The 18,000-nt window shown below is 40.5% G+C and overlaps 1 protein-coding gene and 1 pseudogene across 3 annotated transcripts in view; one reads left to right on the forward strand and one right to left on the reverse strand.

Annotated features, from left to right (window-relative positions):
- Jph1 (junctophilin 1) overlaps positions 1 to 18,000 on the forward strand; it is an 81,153-nt gene that overhangs the window by 7,923 nt on the left and 55,230 nt on the right. The gene's annotated exons all lie outside the window — the stretch shown is intronic.
- Positions 12,142 to 13,664, reverse strand: LOC143438402 (annexin A7 pseudogene; annotated as a pseudogene).

Here is an 18,000-nt window from a genome sequence, read left to right on the forward strand (position 1 = left end):
ACATGCTCTTAACCACTAAGCCATCTCTCCAGCCCCAGTGTGTGAACTTTTAATGCTCAAAAAAAAAAAAAAAAAAAAAAAAAAAAAAAAAAAAAATGGTAGCTTCATAACAGTTCAATGTAATACTTCCAGAATTCTCGATTTGTTTTGTTTTGAATGCTTCTGTTTTAGGAGTACTGTTGTATCTGAAACAATAATTGGAAAGTGAAGTGGAGTCACTTCTTAGCCCTCATGGTTTTCCTCAACTGAAACTCCCATGCAGGATTTCTGCTGCCCTCTTTCCTGAGCATCCTTTAGTACAACAGTTTTCTTTGCTAAGCACTAGATCTGCATGCATTTCAGGGCTCTTGGTTCACGCAGCCTTGCTGGCCCTCAGCTCCTTTTGGAGCTGACACTGCACCCTTTGCTTACTACTAGGCCCTATCTCTAATTGACCTAAGGCACTCCTGCAATCTTCCATTTCACACTATCCTTACAAATTAGTGACACACTACAGGCAAGAGTTCAGGCTTAGTGGATGGTAAATAAACCTCTGGGGGACACTCCTGCAAATGATCTATTCTAAGCTTTGTTGGGTTTTTTATTTGTTTATATTAGAGGAGACTAACTGAAGTAAGCATGCTTGCACACTGAGACTATTTATGTTTATCCTGACATCATAAAATACTTTCCCAAGTCAGAGCCACATTCTCTCTTGAAAGACTTAGAGAGAGTAGCATATAGTTTGGGGGCATTGTATTATTATGTAGTTAGTAGTCCAGGCATCTCTAGGCCTTATACTTTCAGCAGCTGAAATTTCATTGAGCATTTTAAAAATATTTAATTCATTATGTTAAGTGAAATAACCTAGTGGCAGAAGGACAAATACTACTTAGATAGTCCATCAAAGAGGTCAGAATGGTAGCTGTCAGGAAGTGGGTGAGCTGAGGAAATGTGAAATGTATCAGTTCAAGACATCAGTGCAGTGACGTGCCTGTAGTTCACAGTATTAGAGTGTACCCTAAAAAAAAATTTTTTTAAGAGGACTGGAGTTGTGTGAGTTATTTTTGTTTTGCCACAACATAAAGATGGTATTTAGATGACAAATCAGACAAAAATTAAAAATAAAAACACTCAACTAAATTTTTAATATCTTCATTCATTTTTCAATACCCTTCCTGGATACAATAGATACTTCAATATACTTGGTTGGGGGTAAAAATGGCATTATTTTTTGGAAAAAGTGGCTAACAGATTGACATTTCCCATGAAATAGTTAAGTTTGGACTGACATTTCCCATAGAATAGTTGAGTTTAAGGTTCATGACATAGGTAGATAATAGCCCAGAGTAGATAGACAGTATGTAGATAGATGACTTACTAGCACATTAGTCTTTTTAAAAGTCAAAAGTAAAGCCTGAGAGATAGCCTAGTGGGTAAAGGTACTGACCACTAGGCCTGATAACCTGAGTATGTAGATCCCCAGTCCCATAGGGTGGGAGGAGAGAACCAACTCCTGCAAGCTGTCCTCTGACTTTTACATCCATGCCAATATATATACACATAAGCAAATACTTATATATTTTTTTAATTTAAAGTCAAAACTATAAAGGATGCTGATAATTTGTTGACCCATAGAACTTTTCCTCTGGTTTATGCTCTGATTCAAAAGTATTATAAAAAGTGATATTTTTTTTCTTCTTGTCTTAAAATTCATCATCAGTGACTAACAGCAGTCTCAGCTTGGTCGCTTATGAAATGTTAAATACAGAGAGAGCAGCTGTGATTATTTCAAGACATGAGCATGCCTAGCCATCCCTAAGCTTCTGTGCCGACTGCTGACCTCAGCCTCCCAGCTATGGAGATGGGCATACCCTCTGAGAGACTTTCAAATCAGTGAGAACCATGGCAGCACCCAAACCTAGGTCCCATGCCTTTCCTTCACCCATGTTTACCCTTTGATGGACCTGACCAGCTGAGCATGCCTTTGAGTCACTGAAATAGTTAGACCATTATACCTGAGATCGGATCCCTTATAACACTGGGCTTGAGTGATAGAAATCACTTTGTATAGAAAAGACTAAAGATTGCAATCCCAGAGCTTGAAGCTGTGATATCTTATGCAGTGCATTCCCCTCTTTCAGAGATAGCAATGAGGCTTTTTCCAAGATCCCTCACTATCCCTCTGACTGACCTACTACCAACACCCAGTGATCATGCTCTTAGTGCTTTCAGCACAGTTGTTCTGGTACCCTTCTCCTTTCATCCTGTTTCTTATTCAGCCACTATTTACTCTGTCATGGCACCTGTAATTTCTTAGGTTTGAAATTACCTAGAGGTTTGGCTCTGTCTGCTAGGGAAAGATATTGTAAGGAATGGAAGGCATTTGGTTGAAAGAACAAGTAAGAAGTAACCTTTACAGAGCCATACTTCTTTAGACGTGATTGATATTGAGGAGGAATGCAGTCAGAAGCAGAGTCCTGTGATAAGCTGAGTCTTGGGAAACAGTCCTCATAGAAGAGGAATGACACCCTGAAAAAGTGTGGGAGGGACAGGAAAGCACTCCTTGACTTTAAAACCACTAAAGGTAAGAGTGTGAGTTTATCATAGTCTCAAGAAGAGGCAGGAATGTGGTAGAGTTCCCAAGAATTCCTCATTCTATATACCTATCTTGACCCTGGTACATTTCACATTGTTGTGTGGCTAGTCAGGTGTTAGTCTTCAGATGTCGATGACAATGGGACTGTTGGTAATTATGGGTAACAAGAATGATGGCTGCCACCATCAACCACATCCTGACTGTCAAAGCAATGTCTGAACCTGTAAAGTCAGGAAGATCACTCATCTCTGCTGTGTTATCCCAGGAATGACTATGGAAAGTGGGGAAGCAGAGCGTGTGTAGAGGGCCCAGGTTCAGGTGACCTGTGCATCAGGTCACCTTGCTATGTTTGTCTTCAGAACTCTAGGGCAGATTTGACACCCACCAGTTGTAGACTAAATATGAGAATGTCCCACACTTTTCTGTAGGATTTGTAAGGCATGCTTCCCATACTTTTACAGTTCTCCTTTCCCCCCCAAGAATGAGTCAGCTATGTATGTTTCTTTCAGTGAGAAAGCCTCCCTGCTTGGGCCTGGTCAGTGTTGCAGTCCTTACTCAGAGGTCAGTATAAATCTTCAAGGAAGTTACCCAAGACCCCATTCTCTCCACCCTGCTTTCATCCTAATCAATATGGATTAAGTTCTCATGTTAATCTTGGCTGTCATAGAATGACAGGCATGTGTTGAGGAGAATTTAAATAACTATTCATTATTCCCTGATCAAAGCTCATGTTGGGGACACAAAAGGGACCAGAGCTACCAGTGAGGTCAGCTCCTCCCAATTCGCTTGGGGAGCGAGAGTCAACACATGCCTTTTTTCTCTGGGCCATTTTCTTAAACTGAATCATATCTAAGCATAACCTATGAAGTTGGCTGGATTGATCAACCCTTTATAAAAATACTTCATTTAATTCACACTTCACTTGTGGGTCATTAAAATCCAAAGGTGTCTGTATGTCAGTGTGTGCTGAAGCTCTGAAACTGATTACTACTGGTTTTTTTTTTGGGGGGGGGGGAGATCCTTATTCTATGCCAAGTTATTATGGAAAGTCAAGATACTAAAATTCTTAAATTCTATTAGAAGAAGGATATTCTTTCTCTTTTGAGAGTCAAAATAAAAAATTTGTATTCCCCTTGGGGATTTTTTGGGGTGGGGATGGGGGTGTTATTATTAGTATCTTTTTTGATTGATTGTTTTTGGTTTTTTGGTTGGTAGATTTGTGGGGTTTTTTTTTTTTTGTTTTTTTTTTGGTTGGTTGTTTTGTTGTTGTTGTTTTGCTGTCTTAGTGGGCTTTCTCTTAGTGTTTGTGAGACAGCCCTGCTGCTGTCTTGCCCACCTAGTAATCCTCCTGTTTCAGCCTGCAGGATCTTGGCCTGACAGGCTACTGTACACTCTCTCAAGTCTTACTTTTAAGAGCAATTCCATGCAGCTTTTTGTAAGTTCATGTTTTGTTGTTGTTGTTGTTGTTGTTATTGTTGATTCTTCCATTGGGGGTCTAGCTAATTCTTAGTTTTTGAATGAAGAGGAATTCTAATGACTTCAAAACTAAGTTAATGAGGAGGCTACTCAACCTATCACACTCAGACTTTTTCTGCTGAACAGAGCATGGGTTGTTATCCTTGCCTGGCTGTCAATGTTCTTCACATCATTATACCTATGTACTCTCTGACAAGCTGGACCGAATGTGCACAGTTGTGAATGCCAACCTGCTCCATGAAGCTGAGGAAGTGGCTCAGTATATAGCACTTGCCTAACAGGCATGAGGCCATGGATTTCATTGTCAGCATCACACACACAAGAAGACCCCATTTCCAGCCTCTTTTCTCTATGGAGTCAACACATGGTCCACAAGCAATTATCTTTTTCACAGGCAAGGAAAATAAGCAACTTTAGAAGATACAGTTCTCCTTACCAAAGAATGCCCATTCCCATTCCCGTGGGAGGAAAAAAGGTCCTAACTTCTTCCCACTTACTTTTCTGTGGAGTGTTTAATGACAGACATGGCCTTCTCCATATCAGGGCCCTGAATCTGTCCCCAGAATCCTAGGACTGTGGGTATGCAGAGAGAACAGCTGGAACCAGAAAGATGACCTCTCAGGGACAGTTCTGTCCTGCCCCCAAGCCAGGAGTGAGGCTTGGCTGTTGGAGGGTTGGAAGGCATAACCTAGAAACACAGAGAAACTTCTGTGGCAGTTCTGTTCCTCAGCCCTGATGTTACATCACTCAATTACTATTTAACAAGCCATTGCACACAACTCAAGAACACTCTGTTAGGAGGGCCTTCTCATACCTTTCCTAGACTGTCTTGATTCTAAGGATCCTTCTCTCAAAACCTATGTCTTGGCTTATTAGGAAACTCAGAGCCAGTGAAGTAGACAAGTGTTTTGTTACAGAAGTAGAGGTAACCAAATATAAATTGAGTGAAAATTAATGTTGGGCTGCAATCAATGGCTGTTAACCAGACTCTGAGATTACTGCAGTCATTCTTTCTAAAGCCCAGGTCGTAAGCATGGCTCTCAATTTGACTAAACAAGAAAGGCAAAGGAAAGTTGTTTTATGTGGTGTGAGTGGGTTTGAGGCAATATTTAATCCTGCAGAGATGTGTGTGGTGAAAACTAGCTTTGAAAACAGGAGAAAAAAGCTGAAAGACTACAGTTGTAAGTTTGAGGTCATATGTTGACTTTCAACTGTAGCAGTTGGAGTCTACATTGTACAAACTTCAGCAAATTCCATCTCATTTAGTGCAAACTAGACCACATTCCTGATATCTAAATATGAAGAAATGAGGCAGCAATATCATTTAAGGATAGCTTCAATTATAATAAAAGCCATAAACTAGTATAGTCTCTGGGAAGCCCCTCAGAACTGTGATAGCATTCACAACTCTGTCCTATGTATACTCTGACCTCTTCTCTGTGGCAGAGTCTCAGGTGGGAGTGAGTACAGCTGTGAGCTCCTCCCCACAGCAGCCCGAGCTCCCCACTCACAACTTTCCAGTATGGATTAAGCCGACTCTGCCAATCTCCCTTTACTCAAGACACCAAACTGGACGCTCGCAAGACTAGTGCCTTGAAAGTCTTTGCGATGCTTTTCTTATTATAGATGAAATGTGAACATCATGTTTAGGAACAGGGTCCAGCAAATGCCGAAGGTATTTATGTAAGTCATGAGAATAAAATCAAATCAGCTTTTCAGAATCTTGACCTTCTGTTTTAGTTGGTGTTTCACATTTGTTCTACAATATGCTAAATTCAAACTAAGCTGCTTTCTGAGAAATTTAATTAATATGTAAGAAGTCAAGATTGGCTTCAAAGTGCTGGACTCTTTTAAAGGCAATCTCCTTAGAAGTTTCATGTGGACCAGAAGAAACTTATTAAAGTTAACTGAAGTAAGTGTGTGTGTGTGTGTGTGTGTGTGTGTGTGTGTGTGTTCACTTGCTTTCTATCACTTTTAAACAATTACAGGACTAATAAATAATTTTCATTTGACTTTTGCTAATTTTAGTCAACTTGAGTTAAGGTTAAAAGTTTTGGAAATTTAATGCTATCAAAATAATCAAGTTTTGGTTTTAGTTGCTAGAAGTCTTTTTTTATTGTTTTACTGCTGCAGTGGTATGAAGTATTAATTTGGTTTTTTAATTTCAAGATGTCATACTTTTATTTTCATGTATTAAGGTTTTGATATATATTTGAGGCACCGTTTAGTCAGAATATGTGAAAAAATACACCACTGAGGCCGGCAGGGATGTATTGAGGCTCAGGGATGAGAATGAAGCCACATCAGGCAATGGGCATTAGTCATTTAATGTCGACCTGCTCTGGTCGTCCCCATCTCATTCCTGCTCAGCATAGTAACTTGAAAATCAATGGATCCATTATTTACCTTTCTTATCTGTCATGTCTTACTATGTTCGGTAACACTTTTGTGTGGGATCTCAGAAAAATATATATCCTAGGTTTTTTTCTGTTGTTGTGATAAAATACTGACCAAAATCAACTTGGAGAGAAAAGGGTTTATTTCATGTTATAACTCCCAGGTCTGTGGAAGTTAGGACAGGAACGGAGAGGCAGGAATTGATGCAGGTGACAGTGGAGAAGGGCTGCTTACTGTTTTAATCCCCATGGCTTGCGCAGCCTGGTTTTTATACAAACCAGGACCACCTGCCCAGCGGAGTAGGCTCTCCTATATCAGTCATTAATCAAGAAAACGCCCCCACCAACATGCACACAGGCAGTTCTTCAGCTGAGGTTCTTTTTCCTCGGGTGAACCTAGTTTTGTTGGGACAAGAACTAACCAGCCCAAAACACATGTTAGTCCATTTCCTAAGACTTGATTCTTAGTGAAATATGAATTTTTAATCATTCTTTGAGCCTATCAATTTTCAAGCAAATGTATAATTGATACTGAAATTTTTTCTAATGGACTCTAGTTGAGACAAATTTAAAATACATTAACTATGGAATAATTGATGTATTGCTATGAATTTAGGAACCATGTGGGAGGGGCTTTATTCTAGTTTAAGACTGTAAGCAGGCTTCTGTGGCTGGCTTCCATGGCTGGCATCTTGCCTGAGACTCACAGAATGAGTAGATTTCTTCTAAAAGCTGGAGTGACAAAGAAGGGTACACAAAACAGTAATTCACTAATTGGGGGTATGATAAAATGTTTAGCATCATTGGAGTCATGTAAAAAGTAAGCTGAGGTGTTATTCTCAGATAGGGGGGTGTGGGGCGGTGGGCTGTGAGAAACAGGCTGTGAGAAGCAGGAGTTCAGCTCTGCTCCCAGGCCCTGGTTCTTTTCCTTTAGCTTCAGCACCTCCACAAGCACTCCCACAGAGAGGTCTTTGGCCAACAGTCCTGAGGAACAGGCCTCAGGCCCTAGAGAGATTTACATACTAATGAGGTACCTGAAGGCCAGAGGGTGGAGCCAATTAAACATTGTTCTGCAGCCCCTCCCCATCTCTCCCTCCCTATTTAACTCAGGTCTGCCCTGGGTTTGAGGGTGGATGCATCCAGATCCATGCACTATCTGCCATGACATTAAAGCCTGTAAAAACCCATGGACTTTCTTTCTGGTGTTGTTGGGGCTGTGCCGTGAGGAGCCATGGAGGAAGCCTTTAGTGAGCAGCAGCCTTGCCTAACTTCCAGCCTGGAGGAACTTTTATCGTTTCCCAGAAGCATTACCTACGGGGGGGGGGGGGGGGGGGAGGGGAGGGGGGGAGGGGTACCATTAATATTTGTTCAACAGAAGAATTACATGATCATATTTAGAAAGCTTACTTTGGGTACTGGTAGTATAGATTAAGCAAGGGGCAGTAGAACCAGGACCCCATGACATAGTCACCTGCTAACTACTACCCAAGACAAGAGCCCACAGTTGAGCTATGCAGGACAGTGGGGTGGGGGATGGCAAGAAAAGCCCAAACACAGATAGAGCAGGATCATCCTAAGTAGTTGAGTGAGCATGGGATGGGTAAGCGTGCTCTGGAGTTTCTGGTTGGCCACCTAGGTAGATGGAAACATTATTTACGCAGAATATTGGATTTCTTTCTTTTTTTTTTTTTCCCCCATTCCTTCTTAAGAATGGGAAATAAGAGAAATAAAAATCATGGCCAACACAGGTGTTGGCTATAATTGCAGACGTTCACCGTCACCGATTTTGTTACTTCTTGGATTTCTACGTGCTAATGGGGAAGAGCTCACTGGGGAAATTTATCCACTACTTCCACAGCTCAGATTCAACTTTAAGGAACCAAGATGCCCAGCAGTGGTGACACACGCTTTTAATCCCAGCACTTGGGAGGCAGAGGCAGGTGGATTTTTGAGTTCAAGGCCAGCCTGGTCTACAGAGTGAGTTCCAGGACAGCCAGGGTTACACAGAGAAACCCTGTCTTGAAAAAACAAAAGCCAAAGACAAACAAATAAAAAAAGGAACCAAGATATTTATAGGTCATGCAGAAAAAGGAATTGTGTGCATGTGTTACTAGACACACCTTTCTAAAGGAACAAGTCAGACAGTTCTCACATTAAATGACTAGAAATCTGTTGCCTCAAGATAAATGTGGAATTACGCTTTCTAAGATTTGTGCTCAGGAGACCTACTCAGTGAGCAGTATCTGTGCTTTTGGACTTTTGTTTTTCTTAACTACATCCTAGAACAAAATATCGCCCTTAAAAATTATTATGCTACAGAAATACCTTGAGCAAACATTTATGTAGTGCAAGCTCTGTCCAAATATGTCACTAAGCCCTGAAGATACAGAGATGAATAAGAAATAAAACCTGTCCTTAAAAACAAACACCAGTGTATCTGGCAGGGACCATGGAAGACCATCCAAGGAGGCGACTGACACAGCCTTAGCAAGTTTGTCACAGATACTTAACTGTGGACTCTTCACAGTCAGCTTTCTCTAGCCACCATGTCTTGACTTCAGACCATCTCTCTTTGCCTAACCTCTCTTAGAGGTTTGTGGTTATAGTCCATATGAAGAGTAGCTAAGTACAGAAACTGAATAACTGCCCCACCCTTTTTTTTTTTTTTTTTTTTTTTTTGAGACAGAGTCTACCATGGCTGTCCTGGAACTCACTTTGTAGACCAGGCTGGCCTTGATCTCACAGAGATTCATGTGCCTCTGCCTCCCAAGTTCTGGATTAAAACTAAGTGCCTCTATGCTTGGCATTAAAAATGTCTGAAGAGAAATGAACTTGATCACCATAATCTTGATAACAGGATTTCATGTGATGTTTGGAAGCCAATGCCTTGATTGTACAAGCACTCTGGTTCTCTGGCATTCGAAATCATTCTACCCCCTCTTCCTAGATTTCTCCTGAGCCTTACAAATACCCTCCCCAATATATATATATATATATATTATATGTATATATATGTGTATACATATACATATATATATATATGGAGTTAAATTATGTTTGAAATCTGTTAGAATTTTGAAGGGTACTGGGATCCACTTAGAGGTGTTTGGATTCTGTGATTTCAAAGTCTCCTGTTTGATTTGTAAATTAATTTTGGTACTGTTTCCAGATGAGGCAGTACAGACAACACTGAATGTGTCCTCTGTACTCATGAAGCACTAAATGGGTGATTTCCCCCTTTTTGGTCTGTGGATAGTATCCTGGCTGATACCATTCAGCCATATGAAGAGCCAATAGGTCTTGATTGGTTACCTGGTCCTGGGACTGTGGCATGACCTTAACATTTATTATCTCATGTAATTCCCCCCACATACACACACAGTAACTAAGTCTGTAAGAAATGGAGAATTAGAAGATCATACAACAAGTGTGTAACAGATTTAGGCTGAGGCCCAAAAAATGTGTTTCACATCCTCCAAGTTTTGAAAATTGGGCTGGGTCTTTTTTCTTGAAGTCCTGTCTCTCCTTAGGTTCATAAAGTCTGGTCTGGCTGGGAGCAATAGTATCACAGTGCATAACAGATCACACACCTCAGAGAGATCATTCTGAGTCAAATATGAGTGACCAAAGCCCACCAACGTGGGTTCAGATTGCCTCACATGGTATGCTCCATTGTGGTGGAAGCAGTTACCTGAACTAATAATTACAAAGGGATTAGTCACAAAGCATTTACCAAATCCACCAGGGGAATCTACAGGCAAGAGGGTGGCAGCCAAGCTGCTTTAGACTTCAAATGCCACCTGATAGCATTCTTAGCTTCTGGACTGGTGGAAGCTAATGGCTTGCTAAGAGTACTTGTCAAACAATTTCTTTAACAGTTATAATGATGTTATGTCAGACACAGAGGTGAGCAAGGAATAGCTAATAAAGAGACTAGTGATAGCCTAAGATGATTTGGTACTGGATCTACAGTCTTCCTAGAGTCTACAACCATGAAGTTCTAATAATCACCCACTCAGCCTTATGGAATCTTTAACATGGATATGGCTTTTTTTTTTTTTTTTTCTGTTTTTTGTCCTAGAAACTTAATTTTTGTTATTCACTCACAGATTACATTTTGCTACTATTTTGTTAAACAGATACTGTCTTTGGATAGCCACAAATCTTGCAGGCCAGTGTAAGCAGATGTTAATATAATATGGTAAATTCTAAGGGAGTGGGAAATCCTGAGAAGGCCTAGGAGAGAGGGCCACTGAGGGTGAATAAGACCAGGCTCTGAAGAGTGAGGGGGATAAGGCAAGAAACACATGCTGGAGTCAGAAGGAAGATCCAGACCAATGCAGTGGAAGGAAAGTGTACCTGTAATCGCACGAGCACTTGGATAGTATACTTTCCACAGGAGTGGTATGGCCTTTGGAGACATTGTTTCTCCTCCCCTGAAACCCATCACAGAGAGAACATGAGAGTTCTTCTTCTTCCTCCACTACACAATGAACATTTCTCAAAATGAGGCATAGAAAGAAATTTTCACCCCTCAAATTTCCCAGGGTATCTCAAAGCACACCGAAGTTTAGGAAATAGTGGTTGGTTTGTGTTGGGGGCATGATCTGGAAGGTTTGCAGACTGAAGGGAGTCTATGAAGTTATTTAAACACGCCCAGCAGCCTACAAAATAGATGGCTTACTGAAATAGAGGAATGATTCAAGTAGAGCTTTATCTGTGGAGAAGACAAGGTTTTGTTTTGGTTTGTTTTATAAAGTAGTTATTTGTGTTTATATTTAATTTTTTAAAGTATCCAATTTTTATGTTTTCACATACATGTCATTACATACATTGAATATTTATCTTAATCACTGGCCTCTCCTGTCTTTTCTCACTCACAATATCATCCTATCATGTTGTGTGTGTGTGTGTGTGTGTGTGTGTAGGTGGGTGAGAGACAGAGAGACACACAGACAGGCAGACACAGAGATAGAGACAGAGAAAGATTTTTTTGTTGTTGTTGTTTCCCATCCTCCTTATTCTCTCTTGTTACCTTCAATCCCTTTGGAACTCTCCCTCCCTTCACACACCCAAACCTCACCCCTTGCTTTTATTTTATGAAATATGTGTGTATTTGTAGAGATTTTGATTAAGACTCTATTCAGGAGTAGGGATGTCGAAGAATCTTATCTTGTATCTTGACCACTTAAACAAGACTTGGAGGACTGGAAGTAGTAAACCAAAAGCAGAAGCAACTCTCAGATGTGTGTCTGATGCTCTAATGACCCTGTGAGGTTAGCAAAAGGCTTCCTAGGCTTTTTTCAAATATATGAAACAAGTCATTTTTCTGATTTTTTTTCTTAGTAGTAACATGAACCAGATTGCTAAAGAAAACCCAAGTCTAACTCTCTCCTGAAACATAGATTCCTCTCCTTTGTCTGGTTTTGAACCAGACTTAATATTTCATAGAGAAATTACTCAGGAAATGGAGTAAAACAGCCCGACATTCCTCTTTTCCAATTTCAGATTTATCCTCAGTCAAAAGTTGGTAAGATGAAAGGGAACAGGGCATATTATGTAACTTTTTAAAAAGAGATTACTGTAATTTTTATTCAATTTTGAATCCTGATGAAAATAAAACCAGTGAGAATGAGGCTTTACAAATACTGTAGACTTATTGCATCATTGATATGGCTTGTACACTGGTTGAATATAGAAAGAAAAAAAGCATTAGATAAGGCAGTAACAACATGTGCCTCACAAGCACACTACCCTGGCATAGTCCTTAGTAAAAATCTACCCTGATTAGGTGGTTTTTGACATGGCTGCATGCAGGTCTCATTGCTTGAAAGGATTCCCTCTAAACAGCTTCATTCATTAAAAAAAAAAAAAAAAAAAAAAAAAAAAAAAAAAAAAAAAAAATCCCTGTCACTTCACTGGCCAACAGTGGCCAGAAACCCCCTTGTGTCACTTGTACCCATTGTGCTTAGAGTCTTCCCATTCGTCTGGGTGAACATCTGTTTTATCTGAACAAGGTCAATCTTGATTTGAGCGACTATAGTAGTGACCAGGGAGGAGTCATCTGTGACAGTAACTTTCAGAGAATAACAGAGGTCTGAAGATAAGGTAGGGTAGTTGAGGACACACTACAAGATGGCCTTCGAACCACTTTCAACATATTCAGAAAACTCTACTTAATAATCTTGATTAGCTATCCTGGAATAATTCCCCATGGTGGCTTTCAGTGGAGGGAAGCTCCTTGTGTGGAGAACCATGTTAAAGTAGGACTCATCTATCCCTAGTCTCTTCTCACTAGCCTGATAATGGTGCTGTCTTCCTGAACGGTCTGGCAGTTTTCACTCTTGTTCTCATCAGGACCAAAGAGATGTTCAAAATGCTCTAAGGTTTCTGACCTAAAGTCTTTCTCAAGGTCTCGTCCAAATTCTAAGTGATAACATCCAATGATGTCTCGAATTTCTCAATTTGTTCTTGTGCATAAAACCTTTGAGTACATGTTTCTGAGTCCCTACTCCCTGTAAACTCCAGGCAATATGGTATGTAGAAGGCATGAACAAGGCAAAGGTTGATTCTTCCATATTTTCTTTCACTCAATTTTGACTTGAGATTTTTAATTAAATCCTTATCATACATGGTCTTAAAAGCTGCCTTCATTTGTTGCCTGTGATCATTGGAATGGTTGGACACAATACCCACAATTCTCATCTGTACTAATCTCCTTCATTGTTTTTCAGAGAGTTTTTGTATCTCTCATTACCTCAATGTTGGAGATTGGCTGGATTACCTCTTGAGTGCCCTGAATAATTGTAGCAATCTGACTAGGTTACGGAGCTTGTCCTCCAAGGTACTGAGAAGGCACCTGTCCTTTAGGAAATCCACTTAGTACTGGATTCTAGGCTGATCCATGACCATAAAACTGTGCAAGTAGCTATATAGATGGCCTGTAAAACCTGCTTCACCAAGTGGGGCCTCAAAGCTTTGGCCTCCAGGATATGACTATGGGGCAACAGGATAGCCCCCAAGGGCTGTGTAACCTCCAAGTGTACAGTGGCCCCCAGCTCTTTGGTGGCCACCACATCATGCTGATAGGTAAGTACCTCCTCCCACTTGTAGAAAGCCACTGGATGTGGTACTGAAGGAAACAGGACTCCTGACCTCCAAGAGTATATACAGGGAAAGATGGGTAGCCTGTTGGGATAGCCCAGGTATGACATCCTGAACCAGTGAACAGCATTCCACATTGTTTAAACTCTTAGGAACAGGATTATAGAGATATGAAAGCTAAAACCTCGTTTGAAGGACCAAAAGCATGGCTCCAAAACTAGTCATTTGTTCAACTCAGAAATTATTATTAAATACTTGCATGTTCCACATTGTATTAGACATGAAGGAGGAAAAGCAGTGTGAGCCTGCCTCCCAGCACAAACTAAGAGTTAACACAAATGAGCGGAAAGCAATCCATCCAGCACTTGTTTATTAGTACTCTACCTCGCTTTACAATAGTCCCAAGACAGTTTTACATAAAAGTCAAAACAATTGTTCTTAGAGGAATTGAGAGTGAGTAGATTGACTTGTTTATCAGACTGTTCCAATGGCTCTGCTGTTCTTGGCTACATAGTCCAGTAAGGTTTCTTCATATTGCAATACAAACTTGACAGTAAAACATGTTTTCTTTTTGGAGTGCTAAGGACTAAATCTGGGATCCAAACATGCTTGAGAAGTACTCTAGCCCTGAACACTGTAGCCAGTAAATGTTTACTTTCTGCTTTTCAGTCAGGTAACTTTCAACCCATTACCGGAATTGCTGAAATCTGATTATCAAGTAAAGACACAATTGCTGCTAGTATTTAACTCCACAGGTGAAAGCCAGAGGAAGAAAAGCATACTTGGGAATTGGTTTAGTGGTTTGTTTTGGTTTGGTTTTGCTTTGTTATTTCAGCATTTTCTATGCTGTATGATTTTTGGCTTTAAAGTTCAGTTGCTAAACTTTAATGTTTACAAGTGTTTAAATTGCAGCTGCTGTGTTTGTCACAGTTATTGAGCCTTCATGGCATATCATAAACACATTTCAAGAGAAACAGGATAAACCACCAAAGAGAAGATACAGACAGGCACCCTCCCATACCAGGGTTCTGGTGAACATGCGTGGGTAAATGCTGGCCCCAAAGAAATGACCAGTAAAGTGGTGTGAGTCCTGGGAATTCTGGCACAATAAACATACCTTGGGCAAGGTAGAACTGGTTGGGCATGATGTCATAAAGAATTTGGTCAAAACAGAGCCTTGTACAAGCCTTGTAGTCTCAGCACTCAGGAGGCAGAAGGAGGATCATGAGTTCAAGGACAGCCTGTGCTATGTTGTTGAGAGCCAGGCTCAGAAAAGAAAGGTTGACCAAGGAGCAACATTTTCAAAGAAGCAGTAATATGGTTCATAGCCTAAGGAGAAGGGACACACTCAAAAGCAGTGAGTTCACATTGTAACTGTGGAATGGCTCTGGGTTGTAGATTCACAGGTTCTTGGGGTTTTTGGTGTTCTGTTAATGCTTCAGAGTGGCTCTCACTGTCAATAACAGCTGGAAACAAAGGTATTCCTAAACAAACCTTTCTCCTGCCCTCATCCTACCACCAGGAAATGTGATGTAGAAAGTTCTCAAGCGTTTGGCAAACAGTGGTACTACTTCTAAAACTTCTGAGAATCAATGTTATTGGTATGTAGAAAATGTTTTGATTTGAAATAGAAAAAAGGCTAGAAACATTGGATACAGACTTACTATAATATACAGGCTTGAGCTTCATCCTCACTTGCAAAGTCTTAGTTACAGTGTACATATAAGAATGTACTTCCAGGGAGATAGCAAGATGGCTCTTCAGTTCAAGGTGCTTGCTACCAAAGTCTGATAGCCTGAGTTCAGTTCCCAGAGCCCACGTGGTAGGAGAACCAGCTCTCATAGTTGTTCTCTGACCGCCACATATGTGCCCACATGCAAATAAATGTTTAAAAAATAGAAAGACCACACAAACCCTTCTTGATTCTGTGTCCTCTTCAGATGTATAATCCAGTATTCTGTGTTTCCTCTCAGCCACAGGGTTGAGCACTGCCAAGTGATGATGATAGGGGTTAGTTGCATCCAGGGTGGCACCATGTAGCACACAGGCTGAAACCATCTCTGAGCTCTGAAGAAGCTGGTAACACGAGCAAAATAGTGTCTCTGGAGACTGAGTTTAGCTGCCTGCACACTGGACAGAAAGCAGCAAAAGTTGTTATGGGACAGAGAAGATGACATCCAGACATCAATCTGTCTAGGCAAAAAGAACTAAGCCCTGAAACTCCAAAGGGGAAAAGTCAGCATCAGCTGTAAATAAGTTAAAGTTCTAAGGGTGTAAGTAGAGTTACCAGGAGCATGTGGCACTCAGGGTGATGACAGAACAGTAGGACACAAACTGATATATCTTATAATGTATGAACACTCATGGTGGAACATGACTGGGAAGTCAGGAGACTCCTCTAACAATGAAACAATGGAACAATGAAGCCTGAGCATTGGAGAGTTCCCTAAAGAAATGAAACATCAAAATCAAGGATTCAGGTTGACATAATAAACATTTGTTTGGAAGGCATGTAGAGATGTCTGCAGAAGCATGTGAGGCAGATATAATGAAACAGGAAATTATTGTGTACTAAGTCAAGGTCAAACACAGTTTGTGCTTGTGAATGTCACTTATTTACATAATCCTACCTAAAAATGAATCCAAATTTCCTTTTTCTGTAAAGCATAATCAGTACAGTGACCCTTTAAGCTTAAACCCTCCTGCTGCCTGGTCTTTTAACTAGAAGAATAAAATTAACACTGTTTTCATGCAAAACGCTTATTTTCAGAGAGTAAGGACATGCCTACATGCAGGTAATTGTCTTACAATTAAATGCAGAAGAAACTGTTGACTGGAAAATGCAGACCCCTAAGCCTACAACCCAGGGTTGAACCTCTGAAGAATATCCTGACTGACATGTGGTGACTGTGTAGTCAGGGTTATGAACAATGAGGTAGGAGCTCTGCACCAAGCACTTTGGTTCAGCTTGCAAACCCAGGGGAGCCAAGTATCTCTATGGGGTCCATATTACAATTTCTTCTCTTACACTGTGAGGGCTTGCTTTCTTTGGCCTTCCTCATTGGCTGAAGACAGAGAGCCACCCTGACAAACACCTTCCTACATCTCCCTGGTACTAGCAGGTCCCTGCTTGAGCTGCCTCACCTCTCTGAGGAAGCAGGCAAGTTCTAGGAGAGGTCAGAGGTCTTCAAGCATCCTAATTGTTTCTGACAGTACACTAATTGTAAGATATTCTCTAGTCCAGCAATAGTCTTTTGGGAAGTTCACAAAACATAAACAATTGAATCCGACTATTTTTATTAGACTGCCCAGATATGAGTTACTCCTGCAAGTCATGTCTTATACATTTGGTCTATATGAGAATTTTGAATTAGCTAAAGACACAGACATTTATTATTAATCCACTGAGTTTACAAGGGACTTCCTAGATATATTAATTTGGCTTAATCATCCCACAATGTGGATGGGTAAGAAAACACTTTACCTGTAAGTATACTCAGTTTTCATTTGGGAATTCTAGTTGAATAAAGTTCTGGGTAGAGGGGTATTTCTTATGAAGACTAAGTGAAACTTCGGGCTTCAGAATTGCTATACCTGCAAGCCATATTCTGAAGCATTATAAACACCTGTAGAACTTTTAAATAGGCTGTACAGAGCTGCATTTTCTCTGGCCATTTTCCAGTATTTCTCTCCTTTTCTCCTATCCCTTGTTTTCATATAAAACATGTTCATGTAAGTTCTGGGTAACTTTTAGAATTCTGAGTTAATAAATATTGTGATAACGTACCATTAAGCCAGATAGAGACTCTGAAAGGTCCCCCCTAGTGAGGCATTACAGTGAACCTGGATCCTTTTCAATATGGGCTGACTCTGGGCTGCTGACAGAATAACATACTTACTTCTACAATAAGTAGGAAAGAAAGTGATAATGATGCTTCTTCAGGGGCCTGCTTTATGTTTATTAATATAATGTATACTATAGGCCAGGAGAGTCTTTTAGGGGGTAAATCTTACATGGAATCTAACACAAATGGCAGGACATTTTTGGGACTCTTTAAATACTTGGTTTTGGTTGATTTATATTCTTGGAGTGACTGTTCTTTAGATGTTTAGAATATTCAGCATGAGGCTAAGACTTAATGAGGTTCTGACAGTCCATAGATCATCAGTTTAGCATTACAGACATTACAGATATCTTTTAAGCTTCCTATTGAGGTTGCTACATAAAAGGTGATCGGCTTAGTAGAAGAGTTCACTCATCCCTGGGTCCTTTAATGGTCAGCAACATTGATTTCCTTGAATACTCAGCACATGTGCCCCTTGGGTGACATGAAATGAGCAGATTAGGGAGCTATTCTGACCTCTGACCATGGAATTGTACCCACCCCGTTCACAGGCCTCCGGAACGGGTTCAAATGTTCACCTGCAGGTAAACTACCTGAGAAT

Source organism: Arvicanthis niloticus, chromosome 25 (genome assembly GCF_011762505.2).
Source record: "Arvicanthis niloticus isolate mArvNil1 chromosome 25, mArvNil1.pat.X, whole genome shotgun sequence".
NCBI classification, from domain to species: Eukaryota; Metazoa; Chordata; class Mammalia; order Rodentia; family Muridae; genus Arvicanthis; species Arvicanthis niloticus.